The sequence below is a fragment of the Lynx rufus genome, unplaced genomic scaffold (assembly GCF_022079265.1).
Source record: "Lynx rufus isolate CCGP_SWC_20201006 ecotype Redwood Valley unplaced genomic scaffold, mLynRuf1.p SCAF_5, whole genome shotgun sequence".
Classification (NCBI taxonomy): Eukaryota; Metazoa; Chordata; class Mammalia; order Carnivora; family Felidae; genus Lynx; species Lynx rufus.
Window position 1 is genome coordinate 85,883,908 of NW_025814867.1, and position 18,419 is coordinate 85,902,326.

Here is an 18,419-nt window from a genome sequence, read left to right on the forward strand (position 1 = left end):
CTGCAGACCCTAGGCTATAGAGATAATCAGAGAAGATGGATCTCTTTGTACTGGCACGAAAGGTTGTGAGTTTATGAGATTTGTCCTGCCAGGAAGAATGAACAATTATGAGAGCAAGTTCTTCATCTTAAAAATTGATTTATAAGCATCATTAGAGAACTCGATATTTGTTTCACTTAAAACGCTTTTTTTAAAATTTATTTAACAAGAAATATGTTTCTGCCAGTTGTAATTCTAGTTAACCTAATACAGTGTGTTCTGGGATTCAGCTTTTCCTTCAATTGTTGATAATTTGATAAACGTTTATTACATCTGTAGTTTTTTCTGGGGCCAGAAAATTCCAGAATTTTTTATAATAATAACTTTCTTTTGAACAGCACTTTCAAAGAAGTCTTATAATACTGTGAGGCAGTACATGTATCATTGCTAATAACTAGGATTTGTGTAGTATTTTATCTTTTACAAAGCACATTCATATACACCGTCTTGTTTAATTGCCATGGATAAACCAAGTGCTCGGCCGACAGCGTTCATTGACTGTTCCGGGTGTGAAGCCGAAGGGAATTTACATGCCCTAAATGTCAGGTTTAGAGGCATTCCTTGGCCAAACAGGAGTCCATTGCTTCTCAGAGTGAATGGGAATGTAGACTCCTCACCCATGAGAATTGGATGGGAGGGTGCCTAATTCAAACCACCCTGCACCTAAGCCGGTTTCCTGCTACTTCCCAGCTGCAATGATTTCTTAGGTCTGATTTTTCCTTGGGTAGGTTTCAGAGGTTCTAACCACCCATCCTGCATCCTTCAGCCTCCCTCTCCCCCAGGCCTGGTCTGCAAACCTGGAGTGGCCTTCAAAATGCCAACCCATTAACTGTCAAATTCCAACCTGGGGTCATTGAGGAGCGAGGGACAGGAAAAACTTGGCTGGGCCGGGCCTGTTAGTGAAGTTTACCATTCTGTTGATATCTCAGAAGTGGGATAAGTATCGATAATAACTATCGATAGGATGTGCTTTAGAAAATTTTCGGTCCCCAATTTTTCAGGATGGTGGAATATAACAGTTACTCATGTCAGCTGCTAAATATTCTTTAACCATTTAAATATTTCCCGTCACTGTTTTTTCTATAGTCTCTAGGTTCTCTAAAGGTGTTAGTTGGATAGTGATAATGGAACATGCTCTAAAATCCAGAAAGCTGCCACTCCCAGGACCTGGCCCCCAACCCAGGTCTGACATCCCAAGTCCCTCCCTCTCCTCATCCGCGCTCCAGACTCTCAACAGCTTCTTTGTTTGGCGGAAGGCTTTCTTAAAACTGCAGGTTGAGCTGCTAGTTCCTGACACAGACAAACAGCAGGCTGTGCACAATTCTTCCCGGGCAATTCACTCACAGTGAAGAGTGATCTTTTTTGAGGCTCGAGAATATCAATATGCGGCTGCTTTGCTAAAATGCTTTCTGTCTCTCACAGTCAGAGAAATCTGCTTGCCTTGAGCTAGCCTCCAGTTTCTTGTTAAGAGCTAATTTTAGAGCTAATTTAGGTTCCATTAGTATATGGTTCTGTTGCAAATCTGACATTAACATCGGCGGCTCGATGAGTAACAAAGGGAGGGAAAGCCTTTTACCCTAACTGCAGCAAGGCAGGCACATATGGTGCCATTTTTCAAGGAACAGATTTTTGTCTTTCATGCCATTTCAGAGCTGTTTCCCTCTGAAATTACCAGCTCTAATTTAATGCAGTACATGTCTGGATGTCACTGCGGAGATCTAGTTAAACAGAGAGGGCTGGCAGGTCCCACAAATTTGCAAAAGCGGTGTTCATTTGTGCAGTATAATGCTTCGCAAGCCCATGCTCACGGACTGGGGATTGGTCACCAGCAAGCGTGGGGCTCCGCTCGTAGCAGGAGAGCCGGTTAGTGATTCTGTTTCTGAGACTGGGGCTTTGTTTTCACAGACCTTAGTGAGGGGAGGTTAGGGCATTTCCCATTTCACCCTCAGGGCCAGCTGATGCTCCTCTGTGCCCACGTGCTTAGGCCCACATGGCTGTAACTTAGATCCTTGAGTCCATCTGTGGTCGTGGTGGGGGAGACATGAGACATGCTTGCTAATTTGAACTCTGCTGGTAGCCAGCTGGATGTGTTTCCTGAGCCTCACTTGTAAAAGGTGGGAATCTGAGATTCTCTGATAGCTAAGCTCAATGCCCTGTAATAGTAATTTGCATTTATCTTACTTAATACATTTTTCTGAGAACTTTCATGTTTGTTATGTCCTGTGATCATCACAACATCCTGTGAGGCAGGCATTCCTATCTTACAATTGGGGAATTCTGACTCAGAGAGGCAAGGAAACTTGCCCAAGATCACACAGCTGCTAAGAGGGAGAGTTGAAACTTGAACCCAGTTGGCTTCACTCCCAGTTCAAAGCTCTCCGAAGTCAACAGACTAAAAATCAGAAAGTAAATTTGAACACCATATCTTATCATCAGGGGCCACCTTAACAGATACCAATGCCCAACACACCTGCAGTATTCAGACTTAAGATGACACAATGACTTGGGAAATTATATTCTTGCTTTGCGACATGCAGACTCATGAATGAGCACCCCCGAAGGGGCTGAAGTATCAGAGGAAAAGCATTGGAGCTGGTTCTAGTCTTAGCTCTGTCTCAAGTTGCTGTGTGACCTTAAAGAAGTCACTTGGCCTCTCTGAACCTTAGTTCCTAAATGAGACAGGTGGATAAGCTGCTTCTACTCCTTTGGATAGGTCTGTGGTTCTGTGACAACAGGTTCAATGCCAAAACCGAAGAACACAGCAGCAGGTATAAGACTTTTGGTCAGGGCACCGCCTCTATGTCCCAGACATTCAGATTGAAAAAACTGCTCTAGGCAGTTAAGAAGTGAAGCTGATATAAAGAGTGACCAGAGCAGATTGCTTCCGTGAGTGACGAAGCAAATGCTAAAAACAGTGGTTGCACTCAAATCCTCCACGAGCCAGACAAGTTAACAGGGAGAGGCAGGCACAGTATAGGGCAATAGGGAGTGATGGGGACTATACTCAATTGGCAAGCACTGCCTGACTATACAGGACAGTGACCACGCTGTTCCAGGCAAATGTTGCCAGGCAGGAACGTAGATGTAGTGCAAACAGTATTCCAACCTTTCAAGAGAACTGGAGATCTGAATATTCATGTGAGATACCCTAATTTTTAAACATTGGAAACAAATCCAAAGACTTAAAAACCTTTTCATGCCAAACAAAATGTGTCTGCTAGCCATATGCTGCCCAAGAGCTCCAGCTTGCTAATTCTGTGCTAACATCTTCTGAGTTAGTTTGTGTCTATCTTTGCCTTAAACAATTCCAGAGGGCCTGTTTCCTGGCCTTCCTTGGGAGCATGCTGCAGAAGTGACCTGCTGGTGCCATTTCAAGTCAACAATACATTGCATCACACAGATCTCATTTTCCTGGCCACAGCCTTTGAGGCCGGACCCCTGACCGGGGCCAGCATGCACGACTGGTTCCCACTTTGCTGGCCTGAAAATCACCTTCTCCAGAGAGATAAACAACAGTGAAAAGAGGAAAAGAGTGATTTGGCCTTGCTAGTAAAATAAAACGGATGAAGTTAGTTTTTTCTTGCCGTCCTTTCTCCTCTATTGGATCACATAACCACTTTTATTGTTAATTTAGGTACAAATTAATTGCTGTACAAATGAACGAAACACAGATGAATGACCTCACCATTACTTGAAGTTTAACTGGCAATTACTCGGCTTTGTAATCTAATATAGCACGTATTAGTGCGGCTGTGGGGTGTCCTCTGGCCCAATGCACTGCTAATGGGAAGAGTGGATGTCCCTGGAGATTCCCTGAGACCCTAAGCAAACCTGCCAGGGAGGTGTTGCGGACCCCAGAGCCTCCATGATTGCCTGTCTCCTCTCTCCAAGTGCAGTTGAATAAAGATTAGTAGAGGATTCGACAGTATTTTCATGTACTGTTTTTCCCTCCGAAGGATTTCTTATTATACTTTGTTATCTGTACTTATTTTTCCTTTTCTTAGCCACATGTAAAATGTCAGTCATAGAGGGTCCTTTAGAGAGGCTCTTGTCCGGGCCACACCCACAGACCCCCAGCCTGGGTGTGAGAGCCCTCCTACGTGCTCGTGCTCGTGCTCGCACAATCCCGATCCTGGCCCCATGAGGTTCTGATCACACTGGGCTGGAACTCTCCAGTTATTTGGCCAAGCCTCCCCTGAAAGGACAGTAAGCATCTTAGAAGTAGGGATAGCATCTACTAAAACCCGGGGCTCAGGGCACCTGGTACTGGTATCCCATAGTGATGTTCAGAAATGAAACAAAGTAACTGCTGGGCCCCCCCACTTTGTCTGGGCACCTCCTCCGTGTATCCTCTTTATGGGTAAACCACACAAGTAATTTCCTCCATTGTATCAGAGGCTTTTGTGATTTCCTGCCTAATTTTGTCATCTTCCATGTAATAGTGGGAGTGAAAATATCCTTCTAGAAATACTGCCTTGGTTTCCATTTGCCAAATCAATCTCATCCCCCCCCTAATAAGTAAAATGTATCTACTCTTTGATCAAATGAAAAGGTATTGTGTGAATAATGGGATTGTACTGTACACATTTTTTTTCAACACAGGCAGAAAGTCCCTTAGTGGACAGCAGTCAATACCAGACTCTAGATTAAATCTAATAAATATTTTTTCCTTGCCCTTGAGATTGTTGATTGGAAGCCGTTTTCAAGTTTTTATGTTGAAGATGTTAGATTCTCATTGTAAAGAATTTAAGGTAAAGTGTTCCATTACTAGTTTTCTCTAAACACTATAGCCATTTGAGAGCTTGTTTAGAATTCAGAGAATTTCTGAGTCATTTGCAGGAAATTTTCTTAGTCTGCATACTTTCCATTCCAATAAAAGAGCCCTTACTTTTAATCAAGAGTGGTTTAAAGCATCAATTGTAAGCCAATCATAATGACTTTCTTGTGGGTTTCTTGGTTTCCTTACGGAGGTTAGCTGCATGAGTGTTCAGTAGACTTTTTTGGTTTTGAAATCTTGTACTCTACACAGAGCCTAGTGCAGTGCCTTACATTTGATCAGTGTTTGTTGAATGACTGAGTGGCTGAATAAATAGATGAATGTCTTTCATTTATTCTGGAGAGTTCTTCCTTTGATGATTTAGGCTAATCATCAGAATTCGTAGATTTAGGCTAATAGAATATCAAAGATGAAATAATGCAGAAATATCTGATTTGGTTTAGCTTTATTTATTTTGTTATTTTTTTTTTAATTTTCAGATTTAGAAAGTGAGGTTCAGAGAATTCCAAGATCACCTGGAGCCTAAAGGGGGAATTTCAGAAAATTGTACCAAATATGAATCTTAAGGTAAATGTGAGTTTCCATGGCAGCTTAACATGGGCTTTTCTATTACTTTCTGTGGGTTTGTGTGTGTGTGTTTTGTTTCTGTTTGTTTTTGTTTTTTACATTTGTGCAATTCTCATAAACTAACTGGGATCAGATGTATATGAAATGATTAGTTCCATCAAAGCTCTCAAATACTTCTTGGGTGCCTGGGTGGCTCAGTAGGCTAAGTGTCTGACTTCGGCTCAGGTCATGATCTCAGAGTTTGTGGGTTCGGGCCTTGTGTCAGGCTCTGTGCTGACAGCTCAGAGCCTGGAGTCTGCTTCGGATTCTGTGTCTCCCTCTCTCTCTGCCCCTCCTCTGCTCACACTCTGTCTCTGTCTCTCTCTCAAAAATAAATAAACATTAAAAAAAATTAAAAAAAATTTTTTTTTAATGTTTATGTCTGAGACAGAGAGAGACAGAGCATGAGTAGGGAAGGGGCAGGGAGAGAGGGAGACACAGAATCCGAAGCAGGCTCCAGGCTCCGAGCTGTCAGCACAGAGCCCGACGCGGGGCTCGAACTCATGGACCGCGAGATCATGACCCGAGCCGAAGACGGACGCTTAACCGACTGAGCCACCCAGGCGCCCCAAATCATTTATATTTTATTTGTTGCTACATCATAGTAATAGTTTTGCCAAATACTTGTACAAGGGTAGAGCAATCTACGTTAGTTATTGAACTTCTAGGCACTCAGGGATTAGCTGGCTCCTCAAAATAATTACCTCTGCTCTCAGATCAGGGAATTCCCACATTAAACTGCACAATGTAAACATAACGAATGGATCAAAGCCAAGTAATGCATCATCTTAAGTAGACTCTGGCCTCAGGTTGAAGTCAGACTTTACTGATGACGTTAATACATCCAGAGAAACAAGGCGTTGGTCACAAGAAGACATGGTTGCCAGTGGAAGCAGTAGCCACACCTGCTGGAAGGGTGCTACCGGAGCTCTTTAAAGCACCCTTCCAGTCCTGCCCAGGGAAAATATGTACTGACCTAGAGCCTCAGTCTCAAGTCCCGGTGGAATGACTTCTGTTTCACTCCAAGCCCAGCTGAGTATCCTTAGTGCCAGCAGAGAGCAGCCAGACATACCAGTTGTTAGATTTTATTGCAGATGAATGTCCTAGCTTTAGATCATATAACCATCTTAAGAGCTTGGGTGAGGTGAGACCAGCCCCAAGCAATGGCTGATAGCCTCTGAGCCTGGCCCGGAAGCCTGTGAGTTGTCTTGGGAAAGTTACCCTGCTGGCTCTCACATCTTTCTGCATCGTCACGAGCCATGATTCCTCAACCTCAGCACGACTGACGTTTGGGGTCCAATAATCCTTTGTTGTGGAGGGCTGTTCTGTGCATTGTAGGATGTTGACCAACATTCCTGGTAACCACCTACTAGATGCCAGTGGCATCCCACCCCCTCTCCCATCCCTCAGCTGGGACAACCAAAGTTGTCTCCAGACATTGCCAAATACTCCTAGGAGGCGCTCCCGTAACCCCCAAACTGAGGACCCCTAGGGCAAACCATTCAAATGAAAGGTCTACAAGATGCAACCACATGAGGTTCTTCTTCAAAGAGGAACTCATTCCTGAATGTGCAATACGTTCAATTTATATACAGTGTTGCCTTTATCCAAAGGATGTTAGAATTCTTGAAAAATCAATTTCAAGGAGCTTGTGGTTAATTTAGAAACATAGTCATGCTCTACTTCCCTATAATGTAAAGGAAATAGGGATTCTGGCAGTTGAGTGAACTGAAACTTTCTTTTGATGACTTGGCGATTCAAGGGTCATCCTTCTGAACATCAGTTGTTCCTACTGTAAAAGTGTAAATAGGGATGGATTGTGCTGGTCAGGGGAGTCCCTGGAAGCTGGTCTGTTGTTTTAAAAAATAAATCCTTGGGGCGCCCGGGTGGCTCAGTTAGTTAAGCATCCAACTTCGGCTCAGGTCATGATCTCACTGTCTGTGAGTTTGGGCCCTGCGTTGGGCTCTGTGCTGACAGCTCAGAGCCTGGAGCCTGCTTCGGATTGTGTGTCTCCCCCCCCTCTTTGTTCCGCCCCCACTCATACTCTGTCTCTCTCTGTCTTTCAAAAATAAATAAACATGAAAGAAAGAAAGAAAGAAAGAAAGAAAGAAAGAAAGAAAGAAAGAAAGAAAGAAAGAAAGAAAGAAATCCTTGATTTATTTTCAACTCTTTATTATATACCTCTTCCTGCTAAAAATAGTCCAAAAAGTTATTCCAGTTACTGGAAAAATTCAGTTAGTTCTGTGCTGGTAAATTGAGGATTTTTGCTCAAATGGCTCCAACTTTTTCTAAACAGTTCTTCCATCAAAAATTCCTTCATTTGAGGAGAGCATTCCCACCATAGTCAAACCCCTTAGCAGTATACAGTGCATCACTGCTCCTACTTACAAATTTCCACCTGGTTCTGTTCAGGGGCAAAGTTTTCCATGTTGGCCTCCTCCCTACTCCTGGCCCCTAAGGTCACCATTTGCAGTTCCAGGCCAGCCCAGTTCCTCGCCCCTAAGGTCACCATTTGCTGTTCCAGGCCAGCCCAGTTCCTGGGCTGTTCCAACCCCAGCACTGATGGTTGGGGAGGGCGATCCACACTGAGCCCCACATTGCGTGCCCTCCCATCTGCTCCCTTCTTCCTCCACCCTCTTCCCCACTTCAAGGACTCAGGTGTCCTCACTCCTCTTGTCTGGGCCCAGCTGTCTCTTCCTGCTTCCCCAACCCAGTTTTGTCTGGTGTTTGGGAGAGGAAAATCTGGTTCTGCAAGCACACTCTCAGCCTTTGTGTCTGAGCCCTGGCTCTGCGGTTTCTGCAAGTGTGTATTTCTGGTCCGTGTGGACTGGGGATGCCCTTGGGTACCAGTGAGAGAGAAGAGTGAAAGGGAAACACACAGGTTAACTTGGGGAGACAAGACTATGAATTAAAACCTTTTTATCTTGTCTCGTGTCTTACAAACCTCGTGAGACAAAAATGAAGACAGAAAGGGGTAATGATCAAGGCAGCCCTGCACAGAAAGCCTCTTCCCTTGAGAGCTGTGTGCTGAGGCTGTGGTGTTTCAGGGTGGCTGGGGCCTTGAACTCCATCCTTTAGTCCTTTAGGACTAGGGAAAAGACGAAAAAAATCCCTGCTCGGCCCTTTAGCGATACTATTAAAACAGAGCTTCTTTTGTGGCCCTGGGATATAAAGGTAGAGTTCGAGACCCTGCAAATCACCCCAATGAGAGGCTTGCTGGGAGGAGGAGTGGTTGCCAGAGCCTACGCGTAGGCAGGCTAGCCCACACTCCAGGAGACCCCTCTGATGAGAAAAGAGGAACATATCCAAGGGCAGCTGCTCTCTACCTTGCCAAGGCCCCCAATGACAAGCAGGAGAGGAGGAGAACCTGGCCTTGCCGGTTATTATAAATGCTTGCCTTAGAAGTGTCATTCTCTCTTTCCCCAGCAGGGTGGGCTGGGTGCTGGCACAGGCACCCAGCAGCTGTGGCTTGCTGTTATGGTGCCCTTATGGTGCCTTTCTGCAGAAGAGCCCCACCCAGGGCACCTGAACTGTGAGCAAAGCACCCCTGGTATTTCAGCCTCCACCCAGCTGAGCAGCCTTTCCTGCTGCAGCCCTGCTCTCAAGGTCACTGCTCTCCCCCAGGGAGAAGTCAGGGCACCAAATATACTAAGCCTACGGGGTGCCAGATACTTCATATATATATAGAAATATGGATATATACGGATATATACATATATATGTAATCTCAGGTAATCACTCAACAATTATGTGAAGGAGGCATTTTTGTCCCCATTTTACAAATAAGGTAACTGAGACTTGGGGAGGTTAAGCAACTTGCCCAAAGTCATCCAGGTGGGAAGACTTTGTGAGTCTTCACAGAAAAGGACTGATCTGGAGGCTCTGGGTGGCCGAGTGGTTCACAGTGCTGAGGACATGAGAGATTTCACGTGCCTCCTGAGGCAGAAATACAGGCAAGGGCTTTGCCTGGGAAGGTTAATTACGGCAGTTCTCAAAGTGAGACAGGAGCAGTCACATAGCATCTCCTGAGAAAAATCAGCACTCTCTTCAGAAATACAAATTTTCCCGAGATTAAAGAAATCCCCAATTTGCTTCTCATCTGTAATTTTATTATGATATTCGCAGCAATAAAGTGACTTGAGGCCCAGTCAGAGGCATCAAGAGTTGGGGGCCGGAGAATTCTGGGTCTTCATCTGAATCCAGTCACCTGGGCCGCCTGAGTGATTCAGTTGTTTGGGCATCTGATTCAACTCAGGTCATGATCTCGAAGTTCACGAGTTCGAGCCCCCACTTGGGCTCTGTGCTGGCAGCTGAGAGCCTGGAGCCTGCTTCGGATTCTGTCCCCTTCTCTCTCTGCCCCTCCCCAACTCACTCTCTGTCGGTCTCTCTTTCTCAGAAATAAACATTTGAATCCAGTGTGTGGTTGAAAGGAACCCTGGAGGAGAGGTGGTGGCAGCTGGAAAGAAAAGACCATGCCCCCTGGGTCTGTAGGAAGAACGCTGCAGGGACCCCCAGAGAGAGCTAAAGGTAGTCCATGTGGGGGGGGGGCGGGGAAGGGGCGGGAAGGGAGGTGTTCTCTGCAGGAGGCCTCAGGCCTGCAGGGCTGAGTGTGAAGAGCTGTGCTGAGCCCTGCATCCGGTCGGAAGTACGAGTCTGGAGCTCCTGGCTCGGGATGCTGCAGCTGTTCTGGGGATCTGCACAATTAGAATTCTCCTAGCGCTCAGTGCCCACAGGAATCCAGTCACGTGGTAGACGTGGTGCCTGGAGCTGGGGTCAATGAGAGCTCAGTCTGAGAGAAAAAGCGTTCCTTCCCTCTGAGACATATCCTGCTTTGGTTGTGCACTGCTGGGCTTTTGCTCACATTAAACCTAACCACTTGCAGGGAGAGGAGCTTGCGCGTGACCTCTGCTGGGTGTCTGGGTCTAGCCTGGGAGCTCTCAGGGGCATGGGTGGTGAGTGTGGGACAAAGGAAATCACTTTTCCTTCTGAGCAGGATTTTGTGAGCCTATTGTTTCTATCTGAGGCTCTGTGTCGGTACTTCCTTCTCTTTTAATTCATTTTCCTCTCTACCACAAGGCTGGCTTCTCTCTAAGCATGATGGGATCTGGTTCTTGGATAACTTTAGGGCTACAGCTTTACAGAGACCACTTCTATCCTGCCCAACCCTCCTACACCCCCCACCCCCACCCTGCCAAGAACATGTAGCTAATTAAGAGGGCAAAAGTTTCCATTAGCGTCTCCTGAATCAAAACCAAGGCTTTGTTATTTCTGGGTTTGGGGGACTGAAGAAGGACCAGATCCCCTTCTCTTCTACTTCCTCCAAGTGTCTGGGTGGGAATGCATTTCCTAGTCATTTATGCTCCCCTGTATGATCTGAATCTCCCAGATCATTTCCCTTCAACCCAATCTCCCTCTGTTAAATGAGATATTGAACCTAAGGTCTCGCCCACCCTGAGCGTTCCCTGATCCAGCTTGTTCTTTTTACTGGTGAAACCTCCCTCCAGACACAGGACGAACAGCTCTTTGCTGAGGGAATTCGATGCTTTCCTGTTGTTTTCCACTTTGTTCTGTGCTGCTGCTTTTTGTCCTTCCTAACTAACACCTTCATTGCTGTCAAAAACCTCCTGTCAGAAATCACTACTCTCCCATGTAATGGGCACTAAGGTTCTGTCAGAAATCCATGCTCTGCTATTAGCAATCACTGTTTTTTCTGTCAGAAATGTCCACTCTCCTTTAAAAAATCACTGTCTGAAGAAAAATCACCACTCTCTTCAGAAATCCTTGTTCTCTTGTCAAAAGTCCACTAACATCCTGTCAGAAATCAACATTTTCTGCCAGAAAATGCCTGTTTTCCTGTCATAAACCATTGCTCTCCTGTCAAAAATCCCTGGTCTCCTGTCAGAAATTTCTGCTCTCCTGATCCCTGTTTCTTGTCAGAAGTCATTACTTTCCCATAGGAAACCATTGCTCGTTGCCTGATCCTTCTCTCCACAGGATATTCAGAGTTGTTTGTCATGCTTTGACATTGGTAGATTTCCAGTGACTTCCTTACTGCTGGCTGTTCTCACCTGTTTTGCTGTATCTCTTTAAGCTCAGTGCTGGGGCAGTGGACACAGCACTGGGGAGTCCATAGTCTCTTGTGTCCCTCCTGAGTGATTACAGACAAATCCTTTTTGCTTCCCGGACCTTTTTCTCCTCTCTTTGTTAGGGATGATAATATCACCGACTCTGCCTGCTTCACAATTTAGATCAGTGCCGATTCTGACTTTCAGAAAGCTGCTACCTTGATCTCTCTTCCTATAATTTTCACTCACTGTTGTCTCACAGAGTTAGCCTTCCACCCCTACTCCTAAATCCTCGCTTACCCAGCGGAAATGCCCCAGTTCTCTAACATCCAGATTAACCTGTTCAGTTCTTTGTATCGCATGGTTTCCATACCTGTTACCAGCCTAACCACATACAACAACCCCCCACCCCCCCGCCACCCCCAACATGTTCTAGTTTGTCTGGATTTCCCTCAGGGTGTGATCTGAGCAGCTCAGAGGAGAACAGGATTGTCATCGTCCTCTTTCTAAAGCAGAGTATTAATGTGGCCCAAGATTGCTTGAGCTTTTGTTACCATTTACCATGTAGAATCTTCCCAGCCAAAAGCTCCATTTATTTAAATGCCTTTTTTTTTTTTTTTTTTGCTAGTAGAGACTTGTAATTTTCTTTGAATAGATTTTGCATGTCCTCTTAGGTTAATTTCAAAATACTTAATGTTTTGGATTCTTTAGGGAATGAGATGACTTTTTTTTTTATTGTATTTTCTTTTCCAGTCTTCATTACTGGAATCTAGAAATGATATTGATTGAATTTTAATCTTATAATCTGCAATGTTGCTGAACAGATTTGTCATTTCTATTAATGTTCCTAGAATGCTCTGTATCTTTCTTAGAGTCCTACTCATTCTGTCTTACAATGGGGAAAGCTTTGTTTATGGCAAGCTGTAGCGGTGCCCCAAGCTGTGGCATTTTTCTCCTAGGAAACACTCAACATGAGTGACAACACTCTCTTAAGCAGGAGTTTTGCTGACTACATCTGAAAGAGTATATCAAGAAAAGAAAATGAGGATGACGTTATTAGAGGGATAGTCTTTCTTTTTTTTAAGCTCTATGCCCAATGTGGGGCTTGAACTCACCAATCCAAGATGAGGAGTCACATGCTCTATCGAATGAGCCAGCCAGGCACCCCTAGAGGGATAATCTTTAATTAATTCCGATTTCTATTTTTAAAAGTAAATCATTCGATACCTCTGGTAACTCAACCATTAATAGCAACAAATTGCTTACCACATACTTCACAACTGAGCACTGATCACACCAAAGTGGAGAACACCTGGCCTGACAATTAAAGCAGGATTTTTACTAAATCGTACACTTCTAAAATGGTGAATTTTGAGGTATGTGAATTATACCCTCCCCCCGCCTCCAAAAAAGCCCCACAAAACCTCAGGAGAAATAAAAAAAACATAGGTTTTGGAGGCAATATATTGAGCTTGTAACCAGTTCTGCCTCTAACAGGCTCTGTGGCCCTGGACAATTACTTGATTTCTCTGAGTCTCAGTTTCATCCTATGTAGAATGGGATTATGAATTGCCTCTCCTTCATTCCACTGACAAAAGAAACTCTCCTCCCGCACCGTATGGAGATGTGGGGTGGCCAATCAAAATATCTCTTTTTCCTAGACATAATGATTGGTGCAGATGTGCTCATGTGATTGAAAGAGGATTAGTCAAGGTCTTGCAGATGGCTGATGTGGAAGTTGACTCAGGGGACTCTCTCTGAAATTATAAACTGTAAGGCTCATGGGAGCCAGGGCTAGTGGGGGGGGGGTCATCTTTTTCATCACAAAAGAAGAACATGCTAGAAAGTAAAGCTAACACAGAGAAGATGGAAGGAGGGAGAGATCCTGGTAACATTGTTTGAGCTACAGTCTAACCAGAGCTAGACAACTCCTGGTATTTTCATTTTGGTGTGCAAATAATTTCCTTTTTTTCTTAAGCTTGTTTGAGTTGGGTTTCTGTCATAAGCTACCCAAAGAGGCCTGACATAGAAATCTATTCTATAAAGCTGTTGTGAGAATTATTTGTGGCAATACACGTAAAGCAGCCAATGCTTGTATGTAACACGTATTCAAAAATCAAAACTTATGTTGTCATCATCAACACCATGCAATAGACAGGGACAATTCTGTGTTTGCTTTATACCCTACAGTAGTTAAGACAGTGCTGAGTGTAAAGTGAAATCTCAGTAAACATCCTTATAGACAAATTGATATCTCTCTCTTAATACAGAATTTAAGCATGAATTAAATAGCATTTTTCTCTCCTTTCTACTTTCAAGAGATAGAGACAAAGCTACAAAATGGAAAGAATGTTGAACTCGGGTCAAAAGAACAAGGTTCTGTTTCTGACAATGCTCTTTGCATACTGTGTGCCCTCAGGGAGCCAATTCCCTTCTCTGGGCCTTCGTTTTCTCCATTGGCGCTAGATGATCTTAGCCCCTTGTAAGTTCTAACCCTGAGATTCAGGGGAAAAGATAGCAGGGAATTCTTTCAATGCCCCATGGTTTTTGGGGGTTAAAAAATTCAATCTCATGCCCCTTTTGCATCCCTCCCCACAGTTTCCCACAAGGACACATGGTCAAGGATAGTCAGGGTACTTGGGGATGACTACTTGTAAGATTCTGTATCCTCACAGGAAGATGCAAGAAAGTTCAGTACTCCACTTGCTAATGTGGAAGTGTTGCTGAATACATGTCAGAATGATTTTCAGCCACTAGGCCTGAAATACAATGTAATGTCCAGAAACATCAATGGAAAGAATATTTTTCAGTCATCAAGCATTCATTCAGGGCCTTTTAGACACACACTGTGCCAAGTACTAGGGAAACAAAGGGACTGAGTCCCTGTTCTTGAGTGTTACAAGGACTGTTCTTTGAATGTCTTGTTCATCAAGATTTCTCTGGAGTTCAGGGGCGCCTGGGTGGCGCAGTTGGTTAAGCGTCCGACTTCGGCCAGGTCACGATCTCGCGGTCCGTGAGTTCGAGCCCCGCGTCAGGCTCTGGGCTGATGGCTCGGAACCTGGAGCCTGTTTCCGATTCTGTGTCTCCCTCTCTCTCTGCCCCTCCCCCGTTCATGCTCTGTCTCTCTCTGTTCCAAAAATAAAAAAAAAAAAAAAAAAAAAAAAAAGATTTCTCTGGAGTTCAGATGCAAACAGAGATTTTGCTAACCTTTTTGGGTGCCCACTGTGTGCCAGGCACTGGACAGAGTTAGTGTATTTTGTCTTCTCACTTGGTTATAATTTCCTGTACTTGTACCTCTCAGAACCACTGATCTGGCTGAGGCATGGAGACATAATAAGTCTTTGTAAACAATTTCTCCCTTCACATCGAGGGCCTGACCCTCACAGCCTCATCCTCTCTCATTCTTGCTGTCTGATCATAAATGAAGCTTCCCTCTGTGGTGGAACCTAGAGCCGCAGCGCATACAGGCATCTGAAGCCCCTGCTTTGTAGAAGACATGAGGCACTGATTTTTACTCAAGTATTTGAGTAATCATTTTTATATTAAAAATAAACATAGTGGGGCACCTGGGTGGCTCAGTTGGTTAAGCATCTGACTCTTGATTTCTGCTCAGGTCAGATCTCAGTTTGTGAGATCGAGCGCCACATCGGGCTCTGTGCTGACAGGGTGGAGTCTACTTGGGATTCTCTCTCTCCTTCTCTCTCTACCTCTCTCCCGCTCATGTGCATGCACTCTCTTTTTCTCTCTCTCTGTATCTCAAAATTAAAAAAAAAAAAACACTTAAAAAAATAAATAATGATAGATCACAGAATACACTTTAAGATTTGAACAATATTTTATTTTATTTATTTATTTATTTATTTATTTTAGAGAGAGAGAGCATGAGCAGGGAAGAGGGACAGAGGGAGACAAAGAGAGAATCCTAAGTAGGCTCCACACTCAGCCCAGAGCCCAAGATGGGGCTTGGTCCCACGATCCCTGGATCATGACCTGAGCTGAAATCAAGAATCAGATGCCTAGCCAACTGAACCACCCAGGCATTCCTGAGATTTGAACAAATCTAAGATTCATTCATTTTTTTCTGACAAGTATTTTTTTTTTTTAATTTTTTTTTTCAACGTTTATTTATTTTTGGGACAGAGAGAGACACAGCATGAACGGGGGAGGGGCAGAGAGAGAGGGAGACACAGAATCGGAAACAGGCTCCAGGCTCTGAGCCATCAGCCCAGAGCCTGACGCGGGGCTCGAACTCACGGACCGTGAGATCGTGACCTGGCTGAAGTCGGACGCTTAACCGACTGCGCCACCCAGGCGCCCCGACAAGTATTTTTTTTAATGTTTATTATTTATTATTGAGAGAGAGAGAGACAGAGGGAGAGAGAGAGATGGAGCACAAGCAGGGAAGGGTTAGAGAGAGAAAGAGACACAGAATCTGAAGCAGGCTTCAGGCTTCAAGCTGTCAGCACAGAGCCTGATGCGTGGCTGAAACCCACAAACTGTGAGATCATGACCTGAGCCGAAGTGGGATGCTTAACTGAGCCACCCAGCTGCCCCTTTTCCAACAAATACTAATTGAATGATGACTGTGTGCCAGGCATTGTCCTAGCCCTGGGGATTGAGCAGTAAATAATTCAGTAAAAAAAAAAAAAAAAATTTTTTTTTTTTTTTTTTTTTGGTCATGGGGCTCTCATTCTAGTGAAGTAAACAGACAAAAAACATAGTATTTCAGATGCTGACATGTGCTATGGAGAAAAATAGGGCAAAGAAGGGGACTTCATACACATGTCCAGCTTGCAAAGGATTGCTTTGGACTTCTCCATCTGATTCCTTGGGGATCCTTCTCCTTGCTTCTGTCACAAGGGTCGCTAGGGTGGGGAGTGGGGTTGAGGGTGGGAGTTGGAGATGGGGTGGGAGGTGACCAAGAGACCAGCTAGCCTCAGAGATGCAGCTTGAGCATATTGACCCAAAGAGAGGAGATGCTGAAGGAAGGGAGAAGGTAGCTTGCCCACCCAGAGGTGCTTCATGGCCCAGAACCCACACACTCTGGGGCCACATTCTGGGCTTGAGCCCTCTTTAGCGGGTTTCTGACCATATTTCTACCTCCTCACTCAACGCAGTCCCTGCTTGTATTTCTTGGATGCCCAGACGGCTGCCTTGGGGAACCTCCTTCTGCTGATGACCCACCTTCACCCAGGTCTACCCAAGCTCTTTGTCCTTCTAGCCAAAGGCAGCCCTGCTCTCTGTCACCATCCCACCTCCTATGGCTACCAAGCTTTACAGTGTGCTGGGTATTCTCCTAGCCACGCACAGTGGTGGTTCCTCATGGCCCACTGCAGGGCAGAGGAGATGGCAAACCAGAGAAGGGAGCCCGACAAGCAGCGGGATACAGGGCAGTCTTGCCACATAGGACAGACATGCAAGCCAAACTTGATGAGAGTCACCTGTGTGCTTGTTAAAATAGAGACTCTGGGCCCCACCGCCAGAGTTTCTGATGCGTACGTCTGGGACGGGGGCCCCCGGACATGTAGAATCGACACATCTAACAGGATCCAAGTGCCCCCTGGGCTTCTGGTGCTGGGCCCACACTGAGATTCTTTGCTCTGTGCCACCTGGTGAGGCAGGCTGTCTGCCTTCTGTGCCCCAGGCTCCTGCTGGGCCCTTCCCTTCCCTCTAATTTGTGAACCCTTCTCTACCTTCATTGTCTTCCCTTCCTAGGCCATCTGGTTTTCTCTCTCACTCTCAAAAATGCTTTTGGAATGTGATCTGAAAAAGATTATACTAAGTGGCAAATTAGTATATCCAGGAATATTTGGATTTTGACTGTCTGATAAACCCAAAGCTAAAGAAATAAAACTCTGATGGTGGACTTCAGAGGTCAGCTAGTGAATGGTGGTTGTGTTTGGGGGACCCAGAGCCTGGGGACACTGTGTAGGTGGCCACTTACCATACCTCCCGCTGTGTGCCTATAGGGGAATGTCCCCACCCAGCCTGGATAAGAATTGAAATTCTGTGTCCCTCTTCTCCAGAAGCAGTGAGGCAAATATGCTGCTACTGAAGAGAAAAGCAACTAATGGCAATAATTAAATCCCCCAAGGAGACAGGATCCTCAGTGTCCTTTGTGTTCTGGGAGTGTCTTTTGCTTTGGTGGAAAGAAAGAAAATCTGTTGTGACAGGCTCTGATTCCCCCGCTGAGGGAGGCCCTGCTGTGGTTGCATCAGGGCCTGGGTCTGACTCTGAAAAATAAACAGAACAGGATTTGAAGAATTAAGGTCATGCTCCCCTACCCCAGGTTTTAAAAAGAAAGAGTGGATAGGCTCCGGGGGAGTGGGGAGGGCCGCATAAAGAAGAGGCTGGAAAAGAAGGTGCATGGAGGCAAGTCAGCCTGGCCAAACAGCTCATCTGTCCAGAATTTCACCCCTGAGCTCTTGCCCTCCAATCCCGAGAGGCGTGTCTTGGCCTCACGGCCCCTTAGTCATCTCCTGAGAAGCAGTTGTCTCCCGGAAAGAAGGAAAATGCTGGCAGGAGAAGTCGCAGAGAGAAAGGAGCAGGGTCTATGGGTGGGCCAGAGGGAGGTGTCCTTCCAAGCTGACTTGAGGCCAGTGATGCGGCACAGGTGGCAAGCACTGGCCTGGAAGTCAGAGGCCTGGGTTCTTGTTCTGGTGTGGCCTGGGCCAAGTCACTGTCCTCTCCACCACCCACCAAGGAGTTAGCTGAGATGACTTCTAAATATCCCTTCAAGGATGCCCGGGTGGCTCAGTGGGTTGACTTCGGCTCAGGTCATGATCTTACGGTTCCTGAGTTGGAGCCCTGCGTTGGGCTCTGTGCTGACAGCTCAGAGCCTGGAGCCTGCTTCGGATTCTGTGTCTCCCTCTCTCTCTGCCCCTCTCCCGCTCACACTCTGTCTCTCTGTCTCTCAAAAATAAACTTCAAAA